Genomic DNA, 19,597 nt, shown 5'->3' on the forward strand with positions numbered 1-19,597 from the left:
TAGGATTTGTCACCACATATTTGGCTGCTGATTAAAATTATCCAGAATAAAAGAATGATCAAGGTGGGGGGGGCAACTTTATACATTTCTCTTTCTTTACTGCGCTCAATAAATATTTATTGAATGAGTGAAATCTATCTTTAAAAATATGTTTAACTTCCAAGAAAGTATTAGAAATCAGTTTGTCTCTCCTCCCCATATTACTTGGATAACAAGTAAGTCAGCTTTGTAGGAAATGAACTTGAGTCCCTGATAAAGCTTAGACCTTCAGAAGAGAGAAAAAAATCTGTGTGTGGGGAAAAAAATCCACGTGGCGAAAGGAGTCAACAAGAAAACATGTATGACTCCCCTGCAGTTCCAGGTGGGAAAAATAAAAGCCAACTGTAGAGTATTTCAGGAACAGCAAGTGTAGAAGAACTTAGTGTGTTCAAGGAGCAAGGAGGTCGACATGAATATAGGTGGGTCAGGATAGAACTCATCTTTGAGATACAGCAGTGCTGTGACCCCCTGCTACAAAGCAAATTCCCCTGGGTCAAAAGGCACATAATCACACATACCAAAATACAGTGTTGATGGTTCAGTTATGTATTAGAAAGCCAACAATTTCCCAAGTCTAGTAGAACAAATGAAACACAAAGGAGAAGGAAGAGAAAAGTGAAAAGAGGGAGAAGGGAGGGATCTTAAAGGACTCATCCCGAAGTATCAGGAAAATAATAGTGAAAAGGTGAGGGCCCTGAAAAGGTAGACCCTAAGAACAAGGCTCACTTGACTGAGAGACCAAATGGCCAGAGGGCAAGAGCACCATCCTGAGCGCAGAGACGCCTGAGGCAGGCCTGTGTGTCTGTGGGTGCTTTGCTTCGCTCTCTGCAGCTCCATTTTCTTACCTATAAAATGAGGGCATCAATTATTCCAGTATTTCATCATATTTAAGGATCATAAGTCTTTCTTTCTTTTTTTAAATTTTATTTTATTTCATATTATTTTAGTGTTCCAAAATTCATTGTTTATGCACCACATCCAGTGTTCCATGCAATAAGTGTCCTCCTTAATACCCACCACCAGGCTCACACAAGCTCTCTCTTCCAAAAGCCTATTTGTTTCTCAGAGTCCACAGTCTCTCATGGTTTGTCTCCCCCTCTATTTCCCCCAACTCACTTCTCCTCTCCATCTCCCAATGTCTTTCTTTTAAGCTGAAAACATTTCTCTTGCATCCACATGATACAGCAGTACTTTCATATACTCAATGACCAGGAAAATAAATAGCAAAAAGTTAATAATAGGAAATAATAATTTAAAATGAATTATCTTATTAGCCATATGTCTAAACTTGGGGAAAAAAAAAACTTTTTCAATATATAGAGGTGTGTTATTTATACAGCTGACAGAATATGGATGAATTGTATGAATATAGATTTCTTCACACCTCCACATAGTCTTCCCAGAAATCAGAAAGCAGCTCCCATGTCACAAACCATAAGACAATCAGCCCATATTTGTTCTATGCTTTTTTCACCAGCCTTTGGGTGGATGACTTCTCTCTATATTGAAATGAGATCATCCCAAGATAATAACAGACTTGAATAATTTTTTTCAATAAATATTTTGGAAGTACACATTATGATGATACACTGTATCTGAATAAATTAATCCAAAGTCTTCAAGTAAAAGTCACATTGTGATGATACACTGTATCAGAATAAATTAATCCAAAGTCTTCAAGTATAAGTCACAATTAATTTCTTCACACAACAAAACTGGGTATGCACATTTAAAAAGAAAAGGAAAAAACGTTTATTACCTGAACCATTCATCCATTTTGGTAAATCTGGAATGCTGAAATTGACCTTTGCGTTTTCATCCCAATAACAAAGTTATTGAAAAGTAAAAATATATATATAAAAGTCCTATTTGGGGAGAAATGTAAGTGAAGTTAAAAAAAAAATAAGGGCCGCCTTCTGCAATATTACTAATCATATCAGAGTAGGAAGCAATCTAAAATTACATATATGTTGACTGTCGGGAACTGAGGTGACTCATGGAAACGAGTGAGTGGAGACAACCTGCAGGCAAGTAATCAGTAAACCTAGCGTCTCTTAATCGCCAGCTGCAACGACAGACTTGGGATCTTGCACAAACATTTAACTTGTCTGGGTCCCTACACAGTACCAGTAAAGAACAGTCTCTGCCCTACTTAGTTCAGGCTTATTGTCGATATTGCTTCTGTTTTCATCCTCAGTCACCTTTCATTCAGTAAACATATACTGGGCTTTAGGGAGTCGGTGCTGTGAAGAACCAAAGACAAATAAAGCAAGACGCTCGCCTCCAGGAGGAAAGATTCTAAAATGTATATTGCAAGAAAATGCAATAGATAAGCAATGAAATGATAACGTCAAGTACCGTAGGCATTCGAAGGATGGAGAAATTACACCTGTTTTAAGTGGGCATTGTAAGGGACTTCAAGGCAGTGGTTGTACCAGGTGGAGAATGCATAGGATTTAAATGGGTGGAAAAGCGAAGATGAACTTTGAGGTAAAAGGAAGTGCTTGGGCAAAATCACAGTGATAATAAAATTTTTGTTGTGTTTGGCAAGTTTAAGAAATGGTGACTAAACAAATTTACTCAGATATGTAAGGAAGCCAGGTGAGTAAACACCCTCAAATGGCTGAAAGCCACGTTCCACAGACTCTCCAGGCCCTGAGTGAACTAGAGAGCCCATGTGCCATGTAAAGCCTCACAAATTTAATTCTAAAAAGAAAAAAGAAGTACAGCGTGACCTGACTCAACTACCCACAATCTATATCAACTTCACAGAATATTCTGAGTTAGAAAGCAAAGGCTGGGGCGGAGGGGTGGTGCCTGGGTGGCTCAGTCAGTTATGTGTCTGCCTTCAGCTCAGGTCATGATCTCAGCGTCCTGGGATGGAGCCCCATGTCAGGCTCCCTGTTCAGCACAGGGTCTGTTTCTTTCTCTCTCTTTCTCTCTCTCTCACTCAAATAAATAAAATCTTTTTAAAAAACGAATGAATGAAAAGGCAGTTGAGGAGATATTAAAGCAGAAAGGAAGGGAATTTGTGCAATCCCACACAACCTTGAGTGGCATACTGAGGAATTTTCTGCTTAAACAACCTCTTAGAATGGGAGAAGCAGTTAATCCCCTATCAGTCAGGTCGTACCTACTATATACAAAAGACTGCTCTGGGTACTGGGGATACAGTAGTGAACAAAACCTCTGAAGTCTTTGTTCTTGTGGCGCTCCCATTCAAATGGGCAGAGAAAAGTGACAAGTATACAATGCCAGAAGCGCAATGAAGAAAACTAAAGCCACGTTAAGGAGCTGGAAGTATTGAGGGGAGAGGCTGTTTTGGGTTAAGTCGTTCTGGAAGTATCTTAGATGAGGTGACATTTGAACAGAGATGGGAAAGCAAGCGGTGAAAATACCTATGGGAAGAATTCATGAAGCAGAAGAAACATCAAGAGCAAAAGTCCTGGGGCAGCATCTTGCACAAACAGTAACTGAATAGCAAAGAAGGCAGCAAGGGAAGCACAGATGAGGGGGAAGAAATAGCCAGGGCCCATGTCAGGCAGAGCCTTGTAGGCCACATAAAGCCTGGGGTTTATTCACTAAGCGGATGCTCATTGAAGGGTTTAGGGCCAGTGAGTGACATTTTCAAAGACTCATTTTACTTGCTATGTGGGAAAATGAATGATGGTAGGAATGATGACAGTGGAAGCAGAGGGACAGTGAGGTACTATTGTACTATTTCAGGTGAGTTTTTTTTTTTTTAAGTATTATTTATTTCTTTTGAGAGAGTGATCCAGGGAGGGGCAGAGGGAGAGAACCTATCATGCACCGTCCCCACTAAGTGAGGAGCCCAAAGCAAGTCTCCACTCCACAGCCCATAAGATCATGACCTGAGCCAAAACCAAGAGCTGGTTGCTTAACTGACTGAGCCACCCAGGTGTCCCTCCAGGTGAGTTTAAAAGCAACTATTAAGTACCTACTATATGATAGACAGTGCAAGCCTCAAGACTTTAAAATGGAAAAAAAAAAAGTGTTTTTGGCCTCTAAGAGCAGAGAGTAAATGTAATAGGACTTTAGGGTAGAGTACAGATGACAAAGAAGATATCACACAGATGGGGAAAAATCATAACACTTAAACCCTTCCCACCTTAAGAGGATAAAATTATAGGGTCAGTGAAAATTATAGAAAGGGAGGTTATGAAGAGATTTCATTGGATAAAGCTCTACTATGTGCCCCATCTCTCTAAAAGGCAGTGCTTTCTTTTTTTTTTACTTCAAGTCTAGCGACATGGTTTTTGTTATGGTCTGAAAGTGTGTATCCCTACAAAATTCATATGTTGAAGCCTTAACCCCCAATGTGATATTATGTATTAGGAATTGAAACATGGTAGTAGAAGGTGGGAACTTTGGGAGCTGATTAGTTTTAATTAGTTTTAAATGAAGTCATGATGGTGGAGCCCCCATGATGGGATTAGTGCCTTTATAAGAGGAGGAGTCACCAGATTCCCCTTCTCCCTCTCTCTGACTCTCCCTCCCCCTTCTTCTCTCCTCCCTCCTCTCTCTGTCCCTCTCTCACTCCCTCCCTTCTCCCATCATGTGAGGATACATTGAGAAGGAGGACCTCTACAAACAAGGAAGGGGGCCCTCAACAAGGACTGAATTTGCAGGCACCTTGATCTGGGACTTCCCAGCCTCCAGGACTGCAAGAAATAATTGTCTGTTGTTTAGTCCCCTTGGTATTTTGTTATTGTAGCTCAAGTTATGACAGTTTTCAGTCTCCTCTGGGAACTTAATTTGTTTCTCTGGCAATTAGGAGGTATAATAGAGTGATGCCTGATGTCTTACAATTTTAAGACAAAGGCAAGCTGATTAAACCTGGTAGAAAATTCAAAGGAAAAGTAGGTCATTGGTAATGGCTGGGAGTTGTCAGGGGCAAAGTTTGCATAAGTGTTCATGGGGACCAGATGGAGGCCCCATAAGAGTGAGCCTGTGTGAAACCATATTTAGAATTAGAGGGGAGAACCCTCAGATAAAAAGAAGTCTTGCTTAAATTTCATTTTTAACGGCCCCAAATTGTTTCCATCAACTCTCAATGCAGATATTTTGAGGAATAATAGTGTGTAACATGTCCTCTTCAATTATTCTGTGTCATTGTTGTTGTATGAATCTTAGGTCAGCAAAATTAGACTGATACAACCTGTCCTCAGTTCACAACATATTTTCAATTTGTCCAGACCCGGTCCTTCATCTTTGGTCTCCTTTATCCCCCTAACTTCCCTTGTCTTCCTTTCCACCACCTCTCATGCCCACCCAGTGTGGTGCATTTACTCTTTCCCTCAAAAACTATGCTTTTGAAATGTTAATATCTTTCAGTTTTGTTCAACCATTCCCTATTCTATTCATTGGAATAGTTGTTTCTAAATCTTCGTTATTTCAAACATTCTTATGTGTGCCTCTTTAGGCATATGTGAAAGAATTTCTCTGGTAATGTGCCCAGTCAGAGAACTTCTGGGTCTTTAGAGTATGAACCTGCTTATACTGTTAAACAATTTCTCACCGTCTCCAGATTTTTAAAAAATTTAAAAAATTTTGCTTCACACTAACAGTTTAGAGTTCTCATTTCCCCCATATTGTTGCCTCTACTTGGTATTATTAACTTTTTATTTTTGTTGTTTTAGTAGGTATAAGGCTCTAGCCCACCACCTCTTGCTGGGGATATACAAATGCATCTTAATAGTCTTTTTGAAAATAGCCAATTCTCAAGCTACAGAGCAGGAAATAATGGTGTCTACTATGTACGAGGCACTCTACAACGAACTTGTCTTATCCATCACTCACTTAAAACTTAAAATCCATAAAAATGGTTACTGATTTTTATCTCTATCTTTTAGGTGAAAAAACAGAGACTGAAATTGTTATACAAAAATATGACAGCACAAAATAGCGAAACGGGATTCAAACTCTTGCTTTATTTACAAAAGCATGCTTTCCTCCCAACTGCCTCTCAACATGAATATACACAAAGCAGGAAAGAGGATGCAATGTATGTGATTTTTTGTTTTGTTCACTTTTAAAGTTGAAAGCTCGTTTACCACAATAAAAACGAAGCATTCTTTATGAGGTTACTTTAGAACTAAGCTCAAGCTATTTTAGAACATGAAAAAGGAACACTCTGGGTTAAATCAGTTCTCTAAAATGGAAGGTACAAACAAAATGATAAAAGGGAAAGATAAATCATCACGAATTGCTCATAACAATCTGAGGAAACAATGGCCCGTTTTCCTGGCAGCATCAACCATCCATCCTTCAGTTGTTATTCACAAAAGGACTGGTGGGTTTGGATTAAAATGCGAATACACGGTACACATCTTGAGAAGACCCCTAATTTCGGGCCCGAGTACTTATTTCACCCTCCTGGAGTTCCAGTAATCATTCACGCAGCGCCTGTGCCAAGAAGCCCAGTGAGTGTAGGGCTCTTAGAGGAGTAGTGGGAAAGAAGTTTCCCAGATACGCTTTCTCCCTAAACACCAGATCAGGAGTGCGCATGTGCGTTCCCATGTTCCTGATTGGGACAGGCAGGAATGTCACTCTGTTGGGGCCTGAGAGGCTGGTTCACTCTCTACTTACTACTCTAGGGAAGCCCATGCTTAACTCTTTGAAGACCTTGGAAGGCAAACTATCGTCAGTCTCTTTAATTCACGCCAGTAAATTTTCTGGGTGTTTTGCAATCTCTTTAATGTTGAGGAAAACAAGTTCTCTCTTTTTCTGGGTGGAGTCAGGACAGCATACTGCTGATGAAAGTGGGACCTGGCGTCACAGCGCCGAGGGCCCCTTGCTCACTCAATTTCTCATTGGTGGACTGAAGACAACAGGAACACTGACCTCATAAGTTTGCTGTGAAGATTTAATGATATAATAGATGTAAAAATTTGCTAACAGTGGGAAAACAAAGAACCACAAACTGCGGGGTCGGGGAGGTGTTATACAACATTATTGTCTCACAGTTCTGGGGCCTACAACTCCAGAATCAGGGTTGTCCCTTCTGAAGTCTGTGAGGGAAGGATCTGTCCCAGGACCCTCTCTGCAGCTCTATAGATGGCTGTCTTCTCCCTGGGTCTTCACATCATCCTCTTTCTATAGATGTCTCTTCCTGCCCACGTGGCATTCTTTTTAGAAGGACGCTAGTCCTATTGGGTTAGGGGACCATCCCGAATTACCTCGTCTTAATTAATTACATCTGCAATGACCCTATCTTTAAGTGAGGTCACATTTTGAAGTACTGGGGTTTAGAACTTCAACATACAGATTTTGAGGAGATAAAATTCAACTCACAGCAATGTCTATAAAGTGCCTGATTCATAATTAAACCCCATTAAACATTAGGTACTTAAATTTTTAGTATCTCTCTCTAGCCAATAGGTTCTGTAAAGTGTGGGTTATAAAAGCTATCAGCATTCTTCATTACTTTTCTTTAGGTCACAGGACATCGATTCTTCTCTCTAATAGATTCTCAGTCAGCAATTCAGAAAGTAAGAACTAGAAAAGTTTGAATCTAATCATAATATTTTATCAGTTGCTCTGAAGTCAGGCAATTGAGAAAAAAAGTGTAGGGCACCATACTTTCTCTGTGTAGACTACGGATGTGTGTGTGTATCTATACATATAAACGTAGTGTGCATGTGCGTCCAGGTTGTATGGACAATGTGTTGGGTTCACCATCAGGCTGACCTGTGCTCAAATCCTGGCTACCTGATTTTTAAATTTTTTTCAGTGTCAGTTTCATCATCTGTAAACTGCTCAACAATCCCCATCTCAGGGTGTTGCTTTAAGTATTAAATGAAATAAAATATCTAAAATACCAGCAAATTTCTGGTGAAGATGAAGCCACTCATTAAATGGAACCTACACTAAGATAATTATTAATATTATTTCAGTGGGAGCACCTAGGGGGCTCAGTCCGTGAAGCTTCTGACTCTTGATTTCAGTTCAGGTCAGGATCTCAGGGTCGCAAGATCACGCCCCCACATCAGGCTCCATGCTGGGCGTGAAGCCTGCTTAAGATTCTCTCTCTCTCTCTCCCTCTCCCTCTGCCCCCACATAAACAAATAAATAAAAAAGTATTTAATTGGAGTCACATCATTTGAACAGTTAACCTGAAATTGAACTGCCTGCTTGGTAAAAAAAAAAAAAAAAGTGAGAAAAAGTGTGTAAATAGTGATGAGGATTGTTCTACCTATTAGTCTTCTTTATTCTGTAGTTCTATATTCATTATATATACATATTACACTGTATTGTTATATACACAAAACCTCATATACTGGGCTTCATAAATGATACAACACTTTGTCAGGAATAATTCTCCCTCATTACCACATGGGCTGACTTCAGAAACTAACCAGCCCTTCCCGAGCCACCACTTCATGTTATTACCATCATGATATCAGACTCTGTGCCATTGTTTGCCAAGTCTCTGAGTTTTCTCCCCATTTGAGAGTATACACTTGAAGAAATAAGGAATAATCCTGGACTTGGTTTACATTTTGTTCACTCCTGCCTTTCACTAGAGTCTTAAATATCATCAAATTTGGAGAAAGCCCTGAATTAACATAATCCCCAACACTGGTTGAGGTAAGGCACTCTCCTTTTCTACTTCAAGTCCTATTTCTCTCACCTTCGTTAATTCGTGCTGAGAGGGGTGTCCTCATCACTCCTTCTGGGGCCCAGACTGTCCTCCCAGAGCACAGATGGGTTGAATTCTTTAATCTGCTGGATTTATGGAATTTTCCACATACTTGAATTTGATACATTTCTGTGTTAATTTTAGAGATGGTTCCAGTTCTAGCTTTGCAGACACAAGATCCTAAACCATAATTTAAGATTTAATAAACACTTATGTTTATCCAAACAGCTTGAGTTTCTCCCACCTGCAACAGCATCCCTGGCCTAAACTGTTAAATAATTATTATTCTTTAGTTTTTATTTATCTTATCAATGCACAAGACTGCCGGTTTGTAAATAAAAACATATTTCAAATGAATTTGCTGCCTTCAATCCCACTTTTAAGATTTTCCACATTGATTTCTAAAGTTCTCAGTATAATATTTTCTACCTAGTGAGTTCTGTAATGCACTGGGATGATTAATTGATATTGAAGAGGTACACACCAACAAGATTGGGTTGATTTTATTACTGATTAATGTACTCAGTTACTCTGTAAAGCATACACCTGCTGGGACCCTGATATTTTTAAAACTTCTTCAAAACATCACAAGCATAGTCAATATCTCAAAAATACCAACAACTGTGATTCCAAGAACATATTACTGAGACATTTAACAGATGAGTGGCCAATGACTAAAAATCTTTAACAAAATATCCTCCATAACAGATTTTATTTAGCCAACTCCAGGACACAAGGGAGAAAAAAAAAATCTTCTGTTTGCCAAAAGCGTCTCATAAAGTCAATTGCCTTAAAAGTTCATGATAAAAACTGTAAGACTAAAGCAGATTTTCTTCAAATATTACTTGCAGGATAAACAGGTTGTAAGAGTCGAAGAAATAACGTGTTTAACCACACAATGCAGTTTTTTTCTTTCTCCTAGCAATGTACATTATCTGAGGATTCAACCAAGACCAAAAAAGGTATTTTAAGGAAAATGAAGAGGGAGGGTATAAAAAAGAAAGATACAAAAAGAGAACAAGGAGGCACTTTTGTTTTTCTTCTAGAGTAGGAGGGGGTAAAGAAAGCAGAAAGGCTGAAAAGTTGGAAATAGGTAATGGGCAGACCAAGGTCGTCAGAACGGGGCCATGCAAGTCAAACAGGTCAGGCCAAAAGCAACATTCTCGCTGCAGCCCAGCTTCAATCCTGGAATCTTGTAAATCTGAAATTTTTTTCATCCTTTGTTTTTATTTCACTTGATATCCCATCAACCTTCTTACTTCACTGGTTCTTCCAGTATCTTTGACAAGTACCAGGCTTTTTCCCTCAAACTACGAATATCTTTTGAATGGTAGATTTGATTTCTGTGAATTCATTTTTCAGTAAAAACATTTGTCTATATTCTTTCTAGAAAGAGGAAAAAATTACTAGTTCGTTGATACTATTGAATCTTCTGGTAAATATCTCTGCCCAGACACCTGGTGCCTTGATATCCATGCAGACGCTTTGTTTTCTACTTCACGGGAGGCGTGGGAACGACATGATAGCTAATCGTGTTTCCAAGAAAATTCTGAAACCCTAAGTCAGAATCTTTCAATCCATGGAGGACTATCTTGTGTTTTAGCAAAGATACCCTTCCCCTGCAGTTTCTCCTCTGCAAATTCCCATGACCGATACAACAATGCAAAATAGCGGCTATAATCACCCTGCACCCTACTAACCAGACATGACTCTAGTTGAAATCTTTGTTTGAAGTATGGGTTAAGTTGTGTTTTAAAATGTTCTGTCATGAGTCAATAAAGTCACTATTCCTTCAAAACTCCTCTGTGACTCATATTGAGCAACAGCAGTGTGAGGTACTGTGGAATTACTGGTAGACCACCACAACTGCGAAGACAAACGCCCTTATCTTTCAGTCACAAAGAAATCTACTCCAATAGTTGACTGAAATTTCCCACTGGGTAGGGAAAAATTTTCCTCATCTTCAGTCATCATTGGACAAGTGACCCACTTCTGAAACTCTCAGTCCCATGGGTTTACACATCAATGTGATGACGACACTGTATCCATTCCCATTTTCTCTTTCTGCTTCAGCCTCATGGAGCAGAGTCAGTGATTATGTCAGAAACAGCAATAACCATTTCTAGGAAACAGTGCAGAACTTCCTTCAAAAACCTCAAGTGATACAATAGGCTCCAATCCGCCATTCTATGATTCTAAGTAACTGAGATAGCAACATGACAAATTACAATCAAGATGGAGATTTTATTTTGTCTGCTCTAGATGATTTTCACACATTTCCAACATCCTGTAAAATTTAATCCACAATATCTCCAGGGGTTCATATCCTAAAAGAAATAAAAATAGGCCTATAAGAGAAACCAGTTAGCCTGAGAGAAACATATTACACCCAAAATACTCTTCCCATTTCCTTTGTTCTACTTGCTATTTTATTGGTTAAAGACACATTGAATACCCTGCACCTTTCTGCTGGGCTATCCTTGGTTATGACTAATCTTAAGAACCTGATTTCATGGACTAATTCTACATTTCTCACTGTTAACTAATGCTTGCATTTACTTTGCTGTAGGAAGAACACTGGAAGAATTAGGGATGGCTAAGAGTCAACCATGGATTGTACAGATTTGGTACTAGATGAAAGTATGCTGCAGGCCAGAAGAAATTTCTTAAATCCATGTCAAACTTTTTCTTCTCAGCTAACTTCTATTTAACACCTTCTCACTTAGTTAATAACTGTCTGAGACATTAAAGGATGAAACCATATCAGACATTACTTTGGAATGTGAGAGCAGAAATATCTCTATCTTGGAACAAGCAAGTAAACACTGGAAAATAAGGAAACCATGTAAGCATTACTTCATCTAGTCCTAAGGGACTACACTTGATCCTTTCTAGTCATCTTCCTTTACAATAAATATGAATGTTCAGAAGTCAGTAAGCCATCTGATTTATTATATAAAAGATCAAGAATACATAGTAGTGGGGCACCTGGGTGGTACAGTCCATTAAGCATCCAACTCTTGATTTTGACTCAGGTCATGATCTCTGGATCGTGAGATTGAGCCCTGAGTCGGGCTCTGTGTTCTCTGCTTGAGAATCCTCCTCTCTCTCTCTCTCTCTGTCTCTCTCTGCCCCTCCTCCTGCATGCACAAACATGTTCTCTCTAAAAATAAATAAATAAATCTTTTTTTTTTAAAGAGAGAATACATAGTAGTATTGATGATTCTTGGAATTTTTATTTTATGGCTTTCTGCTCTAGAATTTTCCTTATGTAATTAATATCTAAGCTAATAGGACTCAGAGGAAGATCACAAAGTATAGCTAAGAATAGCAAGAAACTTTGTTCTTATCAAGAACTGAGCTTTTCAAAATGGTTTCAAGGGGTTCCTGTAAGATTCCATGCAGTTTTTGTCCTAGCTAATACATTTTTGAAACCATTAAACTAATTAAATAGGTTTTTAATCTTATTGTAGATTTTGGCATGCCTCGGAAAAGATTTAGAATAGGTTTCTCAAATGCATTCGACCAAGGAAAACTTTGCTTAAGCAATATCAATTAACAGTTGATCTGTTATACATTACAGTTTTGAAAGAAGTTGGTACAGGAATACGGAAATCCTGAAGGTACAAAATACCAAAGTCAAAGAGAAAACATAACTATTGCACCACAGCCCTATTCTAGTGTACCAAAAATTTCCCAAATGTATAGCATGGAGTGATTTCCTGCGGTTATATCTTCTGCTGCCTGCCCCAGTGTGGAACTAATCCGTTCTTCCTGATTTTTCCTTAGACGACCTTCTTTATCTACACCAGAGAAAGAAAGTGATACAGATAACTGGTAAAACTGAGGGTTTAACAATTTCTAGGATCACATTTGCTTGCCACAGTTTGGCAATTCTCAGAGTAAAATCATTTCACATTCCCATGACCAAAATGAAACTTAGATCTCACCAGAGAGATGGACTGTCTTAGATTTTCTCTTCTCCTGCCAACCAACATCCTATCAGAGCAATTGTCCTAACAGATTTTTTTAGATTTGGGTGGGTTTTTTTTCCTAACATAATCCTCTACAACATTTAATATTTAACAGTATGGTTGTGATATGATAAACAAAGCCTTTTAGAAATCTACAAAGTGCTTTTTCTTTACTTTGGTTTCATTGTAAAATAATGATAATAATATACACCTCATGGGGTTTCTTGAAGATTCAGAAATGTGTATCAAGTACAATGACTAGGATAGAGTACACTCAAAAAATGTATTTCCCCTTTTCTGCCCTATTGATGCATATATTCCTCCTTTCCCAGCTGGTCTTTTGCAACTGGTGTAGAAATACATGAGCATCAGGAATGCCAAATGACTGTATGCCCCCCCAATTTTTTAAACCCAATTATCAATTGGAAATAAATATTTCTTTCTAAAATTTACATTCATTCTGAGTATTCATTTATTAAATATACTCAAAATCAAAATAGAAATGGTTAGGCATGGTTCTGGAAAAACAAAAACATTATTTTTTTAAGATTGATTTATTTTAAGAGAGGTGGAGAGAGTTTGTGCATGCATGCGTGAGCAAGGGAAGGAACAGAGGAAGAGGAAGAGAGAATCTTCCTACTGAGTGGACTTCCTACTCAGTGTGGAACCTGACATAGGGCTTACTCTCATGACCCTCAGATCATGACCTGAGCCAAAACCAAGAGTCCAGACACCCAACCAACTGAGCCACCCAAGTTTCCCAAAACAAAAATTTAATGAGTAGTATTTGGGATAGATATACAAAGCATAGAATTTTTTAAACTGTTTTTTTAAATTTTGTTACTTTAAGTTTTTATTTTAATTCCAGTTAGTTTACATACAGTGTTATATTAGTTTCAGGTGTACAATATGGTGACTCAACCCTTCCGTACAATATCCGGAGCTCATCACAGCAAGTGCCTTCCTTTATCCCCATCAGCTATTCTAGACATCCTCCCACCCCGCTCCCCTCTCAAAACCATCAGTTTGTTCTCTTTAAGAGTCTGTCTCTTGATTTCTCTCTCTCTCTCTCTTTCTCTCTCACGTTTTTCCCCCTTGCTCCTTTGTTTTGTTTCTTAAATTCCACATACATATTTCACTTAGCATTATACTTTTTAGCTCCATCAATGTCATCTCAAATGGCAAGATTTTATTCTTTCTATGGCTGGGTCATATTCTATTGTGTATGTATGTACACATCTTCTTTATCCATTCATCAATCAGTGAATACTTGGGCTGCCTCCATATCTTGGTTACTGTAAATAATGCTGTTATAAACATAAGGGTGCATGCATCCCTTAGGATTAGTGATTTTGTATTTTTTGGGTAAATACCCAGTAGTGTGATTGCCAGATCATAGAGTAGATCTAATTTTAATTTTTTTAGGAACCCCCATACTAGTTCCTCAGTGACTACACCAGTTTGTATACCACCAACAACGTAAGAGGGTTCCTTTTTCTCCACATTCTCACCAATACTTGTTGCTTCTTGCATTTTTATTTTAACCATTCTAACAGGGGTGAAGTGATATCTCATTGTGATTTGATTTGCATCTCCCTGATGTTGAGTGATCTTGAGCATCTTTCATGTGTCTGTTGACCATCTGGATGTCTTCTTTGGAGAAATGTCTGTTCATGTTCCTTTAATCACTGTTAAATAATATTAGACAAATGGCATTCTCAAGTCCAGTCTTTCAAATTAGGTAATCTATGTGGAATTGTAATTATACAAATGCATTTAAAATTTTTCTCATGGCAGCAATGTAACCTGGATTATGAGAGACCGGTGTTTTAATCATCTCTATGAGTTTTTTTTTTTTTTAAGATTTTAGTTATTTATTTGTCGGAGAGAGAGAGACAGAGGCAGGCAGGGGGAGAAGTAGGCTCCCTGACAAACAAGGAGCTTGATGGGGGACTCAGTCCCAGGACCTTGGGATCATGACCTGAGCCGAAGGGACACTTAACCAGCTGAGCCACCCAGGCATCCCTGTCTATGGGCTTTTAAGCAAATAGCTTCTTCAAACTATAGATTGTGTCTATTTAAAATAATATAATAATATAATGGAATGATAATATCACAGTAAGAATCAAATTATATAATTAATAAGCTCCATGAATCTAAAAATTCCACTCAAAAGAATCTGGCTTTCACAACTTGATAAAGAGAACTACTCATGGTGAAATACAGTAGTTCTTAAGATACAAACATAGTTATTGGTAAATAAGTGCCCTTGATAATGATAGAAGGAGATTTAGAAATCTCCAAGAATGGAGGATAGAATGCTGCTCAGACTTTCGAGAGAAGATCCATCACAGACAAGACAATGAAGAGCTTTGTCATGCTGAATAGTTTGGATCTGATTTTGTTTTTTTGTTTTTGTTTTTGTATTATGTTAGTCACCATACAGTACATCATTAGTTTTTGATGTAGTGTTCCACGATTCATTGTTTGCGTATAACTCCCAGTGCTCCATGCAATACCTGCCCTCCTTAATATCCATCAATAGACTCACCCTTCCTCCCACACCTCTCCCTTCTAAAACTCTCAGTTTGTTTTCCCTCAGTCCATAGTCTCCCAAGGTTCAACTCCCACTCTAGTTTCCACCCCCTACATTTTTCCCTTCCTTCTCCTAATGTCCTCCATGTTATTCCTTATGTTCCACAAATAAGTGAAACCATGTGATAATTGACTTTCTCTGTTTGACTTATTTCACTCAGCATTATCTCCTCCAGTCCCACACATGTTGATACAAAAGTTGAGTATTCAATATTCAACCTTTCTTTTTTTTTTTTTTTTTAGATTCTATTTATTTATTTGACAGACAGAGATCAAAAGTAGGCAAGAGAGGCTGGGCAGGGGTGGGAGGAGGCTCCCTGCTGAGCAGAGAGCCTGATGCAGAGCTCGATCCCAGGACCCTGGGATCATGACCTTAGCTGAAGGCAGAGGCCTCAACCAACAGAGCCACCCAGGCGTCCCGGGTATTCAACCTTTCTGATGGCTGAGTAACATTCCATTGTGTATATGGACCACATCTTCTTTATCCATTCATCCAATGAAGGGCATCTCACCTCTTTCCATATAGTTTGGCTATTGTGGACATTGCTGCTATGAACATTGGGGTGCCTATGGCCCTTCTTTTCACTACGTCTGTATCTTTGGGGTAAATACCCAGTAGTGCAATTGCTGGGTCATAGGGTAACTCAATTTTTAATTTTTTGAGGAACATCCACAGTGTTTTCCAAAGTAGTTGTGCCAACCTGAATTCCCACCAACAGTGTAAGAGGGTTCCCCTTTTGCCACCACTTCTTCAACACTTGTAGTTTCTTGCCTTGTCAATTTTTGCTGTTCTAATTGGTGTAAGATGGTATCTCAGTGTGGTTTGATTTGAATTTCCCTTAATGTTAATGATGATGAACATTTTTTTTCATATGTTATTATTGACAGCTATACGACAATAAATTTAGCAACCTGGAAGAAATGGATGCATTCCTGGAAACCTATAAACTACCAAGTCTGAAACAGGAAAAAATTGACAACCTGAATAGACTAATAACCAGTAATGAGATTGAAGCAGTGATCAAAAACCTCCCAAAAAACAAGACTCCAGGGCCTGATGGATTCCCTGAAGAATTCTACCAAACATTCAAAGAAGAAATAATACCTATTCTTCTGAAACTGTTTCAAAAAATAGAAACAGGAAGGAAACTTCCAGACTCTTTCTATGAGGCCAGCATTACCTTGATCCCAAAACCAGGCAAAGACCCCATCAAAAAGGAGCACTTCAGAGTGAAATAAGTCAAGCAGAGAGAGTCAATTATCATATGGTTTCACTTATTTGTGGAGCATAACAAATAGCATGGAGGACAAGGGGAGATGGAGAGGAGAAGGGAGTTGAGGGAAATTGGAAGGGGAGGTGAACCATGAGAGACTATGGACTCTGAAAAACGATCTGAGAATTTTGAAGGGGTGGGGGGTGGGAGGTTGGGGGCACCAGGTGGTGGGTATTGTAGAGGGCACGGATTGCATGGTGCAAAAATAATGAATACTGTTATGCTGAAAAAAATAAAAAAATTTTAAAAAATTAAAAAAAAAAAAAAGGAGCACTTCACACCAATATCCATGATGAATGTGGATGTTAAAATTCTCAACAAGATCTTGGCTAATGGGATCCAACAGTAAATTAAAAGGATTATTCACCACAACCAGGTGGGATTTATCCCCGGGATGCAAAAGTGGTTCAACATTCGCAAATCAATCTGTGTGATAGAAGACATAAATAAGAGAAGAGACAAGACCACATGGTCCTTTCAACTGATGCAAAAAAAGCATTTGACTAAATATAGCATCTTTTCCTGATTAAAACTCTTCAGAGTATAGGGATAGAGGGAACAGTCCTCAGTTTCATAAAATCCATCTATGAAAAACCCACAGTGAATATCATTCTCAATGGGGAAAGGTGAGAGCCTTTCCCTTAAGATCAGGAACATGACAAAGATGATCCTCTCACCACTATTATTCAACATAGTACTGATTTTGAAGGCAATAAGGAAAGGAATAATTTTAAAGCAGGTACATAAATTCATCATAATTATTTTTTAGGAAGAAAATTACAAATTCATTATAAAGAGACAAAATGGTGACCCTTTGCTAAACAAAGTGGTGAAAAAGAAAACACTTAAGCAGCCACACATCAGGAAAAGCTGATGATGCTTGACCTGCAGTGGCAATTACAAAGAACAGCAAAAACATTAAGTTTACACACTGGGACTCAACAGCCATGTGCCATCTCTTAATCATCAGAGCAAGAAATGACTTCTATTCCATTAAAAAAAAAAAATGTGTCATTAAGCAAGTGAAGGTTAAAACACAAGCTTTTGCTCAGATGGTAGTAAGAGTTACAAATTTAATAATGACACTCTTACCTACTTGCAAAACTTACTTAGAATTCCAATTGAAATGTGGAATTTCAGAGTGTGGTTATAATCTTGTAAGGAATTACTGGTAATGCTTATGAGAGTTGAAGTATTTCCAAGAGCAATACTGTAGTGTGATGGTACATCATCTTCCATCCTTGAAATCTGCAGAGATCTTTCTTCTGAGGCTAGAGATGCTAAAATCATTCCCTCTTAATCCCACTCCATGATTACTCCTCACAAATCAGGAATGTGGAAAGTTCTTAAACACATGTACAAGTGAATGACAGAAGTGCCAGCCCGTAGGCTAGTATTGATAATGCTTCATTAGGTCAAGGTTAACTGCTACCTCCATTCTGTATTGAATCATGATCCACAATGGGTTCTTTTCACACATAAAGGCAAACTGGTCTAAAATACATTTATATTTTTGTTGGACATAAGCAGTAATGGACATATAGGGGACCAACAACCTATCTTCACAGGCCTGAAAGATGGGCTAAATGTGTTGAGGGAATGTAGGAGACAGAAATCAGCTGATACCTGTTTATTATTTAGCACAAAACCCCAACTACCACACAAATTAAGCTCCTTTTCACCTCAAAACCTTGGCACATGGGGTTCTTCTTAGAAAATTCTTCCCGGTGATTATAAGTTGATGATTAGTGCAATTAATAAGGGCTTAGGGGGTGTGTACTACAAATCAGAAAAAGGGTAAAATCCAAAGAGCTATACCTAAATCTTCTGGAGAATTCTACCTCATGGAAAGTGCCATTATTTTCCAAGGCATCACTAGAAACATCACTCACTACAGGACAATTTTAATATCAGCCTAACCACAATTTAGAAAGCAAATAGCTATGTAGTACTTCTAATTTTAGCTTCTTTAATTCTCAGAACATTTTTGAGCTCTCTGTTTTGCATTTTCTTGTGAGTATTGCTCTGAGGAAATCACTAATCTTATAAAACCATAATCGCAAGTGATGACAAATGTGACAATCATCAGGAAACTATATCCTGTTTCTGTTTTCAACTCTTCTAATAGTTGAAATTTTACAAACTGGTATACTTTGAGATTTCAGAACAATATATTTAAATAATTGACTACTTGGGTGCTGGGTGGCTCAATCAGTTAAGTGCCTGCCTTTAGCTCAGGTCAAGATCCAAGAAGGAGCCCTGCATTGTGCTCCCTGCTTAGCGGGGAGTCTGCCTCTCCCTCTGGCCCAACCCCCTCTCATGCTCTCTCTCACTCATTCTCTCTCAAATAAATAAAATCTTTGATAAAAAAAAATGATCAACTACTTACAACATTTTTATCTGTGTTTATGTTTGATATTCTTTGTAAGCTTCCCAGAGACGAACAACACACTCTCCGTAAGAGGAAAAAGAATTTTCCTGAGTGAAACCATGTCTTGAAAAACCTCAGCCTGGGCTTTTTCTTCAGTAATTTTTTTTTTCCCCTGAACTTAGAAATGCCACTTACTTGGATTTATACAAAAGATGCTGTATTTTTAATGTCTTTAAGAATAAAATTTTGAGTTCAAGTATTTTTATTTAGTTTGGGTCCTTTTATTCTCTACTGTCATTCTAATTGTTTTGAATAAAATCACTATAATAATTTACTTTTCCCGAAAGTATTAGGATTACATTTTATTTGGAAACTGAAAAAGTTGCACTACTCCCTCCTCCCCTTGGAAGCCAACAACCGACTCAAGATTTATTTTACTGAAGTAGGAAATTATTTTAAGACAAACTAGGCTCAAATAAGAATGGAAAACATAAGAATCAAAGAAGATTACAAATATTGGAAATGTAAGGGAGGAAAATGTAAAGTTAATCCAAACAGCCTTATTCTTTTTCTTTAAAAAAAAAAAAAGAGGTTTTGGTTAATGGTAACACATAAGCAGTATTTCCAGACTTTCATAGGAATGTTGTCTGTCTATATGACAACAAAAGTCTTTTAGACACCA

This window comes from Lutra lutra, chromosome 4 (genome assembly GCF_902655055.1).
Source record: "Lutra lutra chromosome 4, mLutLut1.2, whole genome shotgun sequence".
Taxonomy (NCBI): domain Eukaryota; kingdom Metazoa; phylum Chordata; class Mammalia; order Carnivora; family Mustelidae; genus Lutra; species Lutra lutra.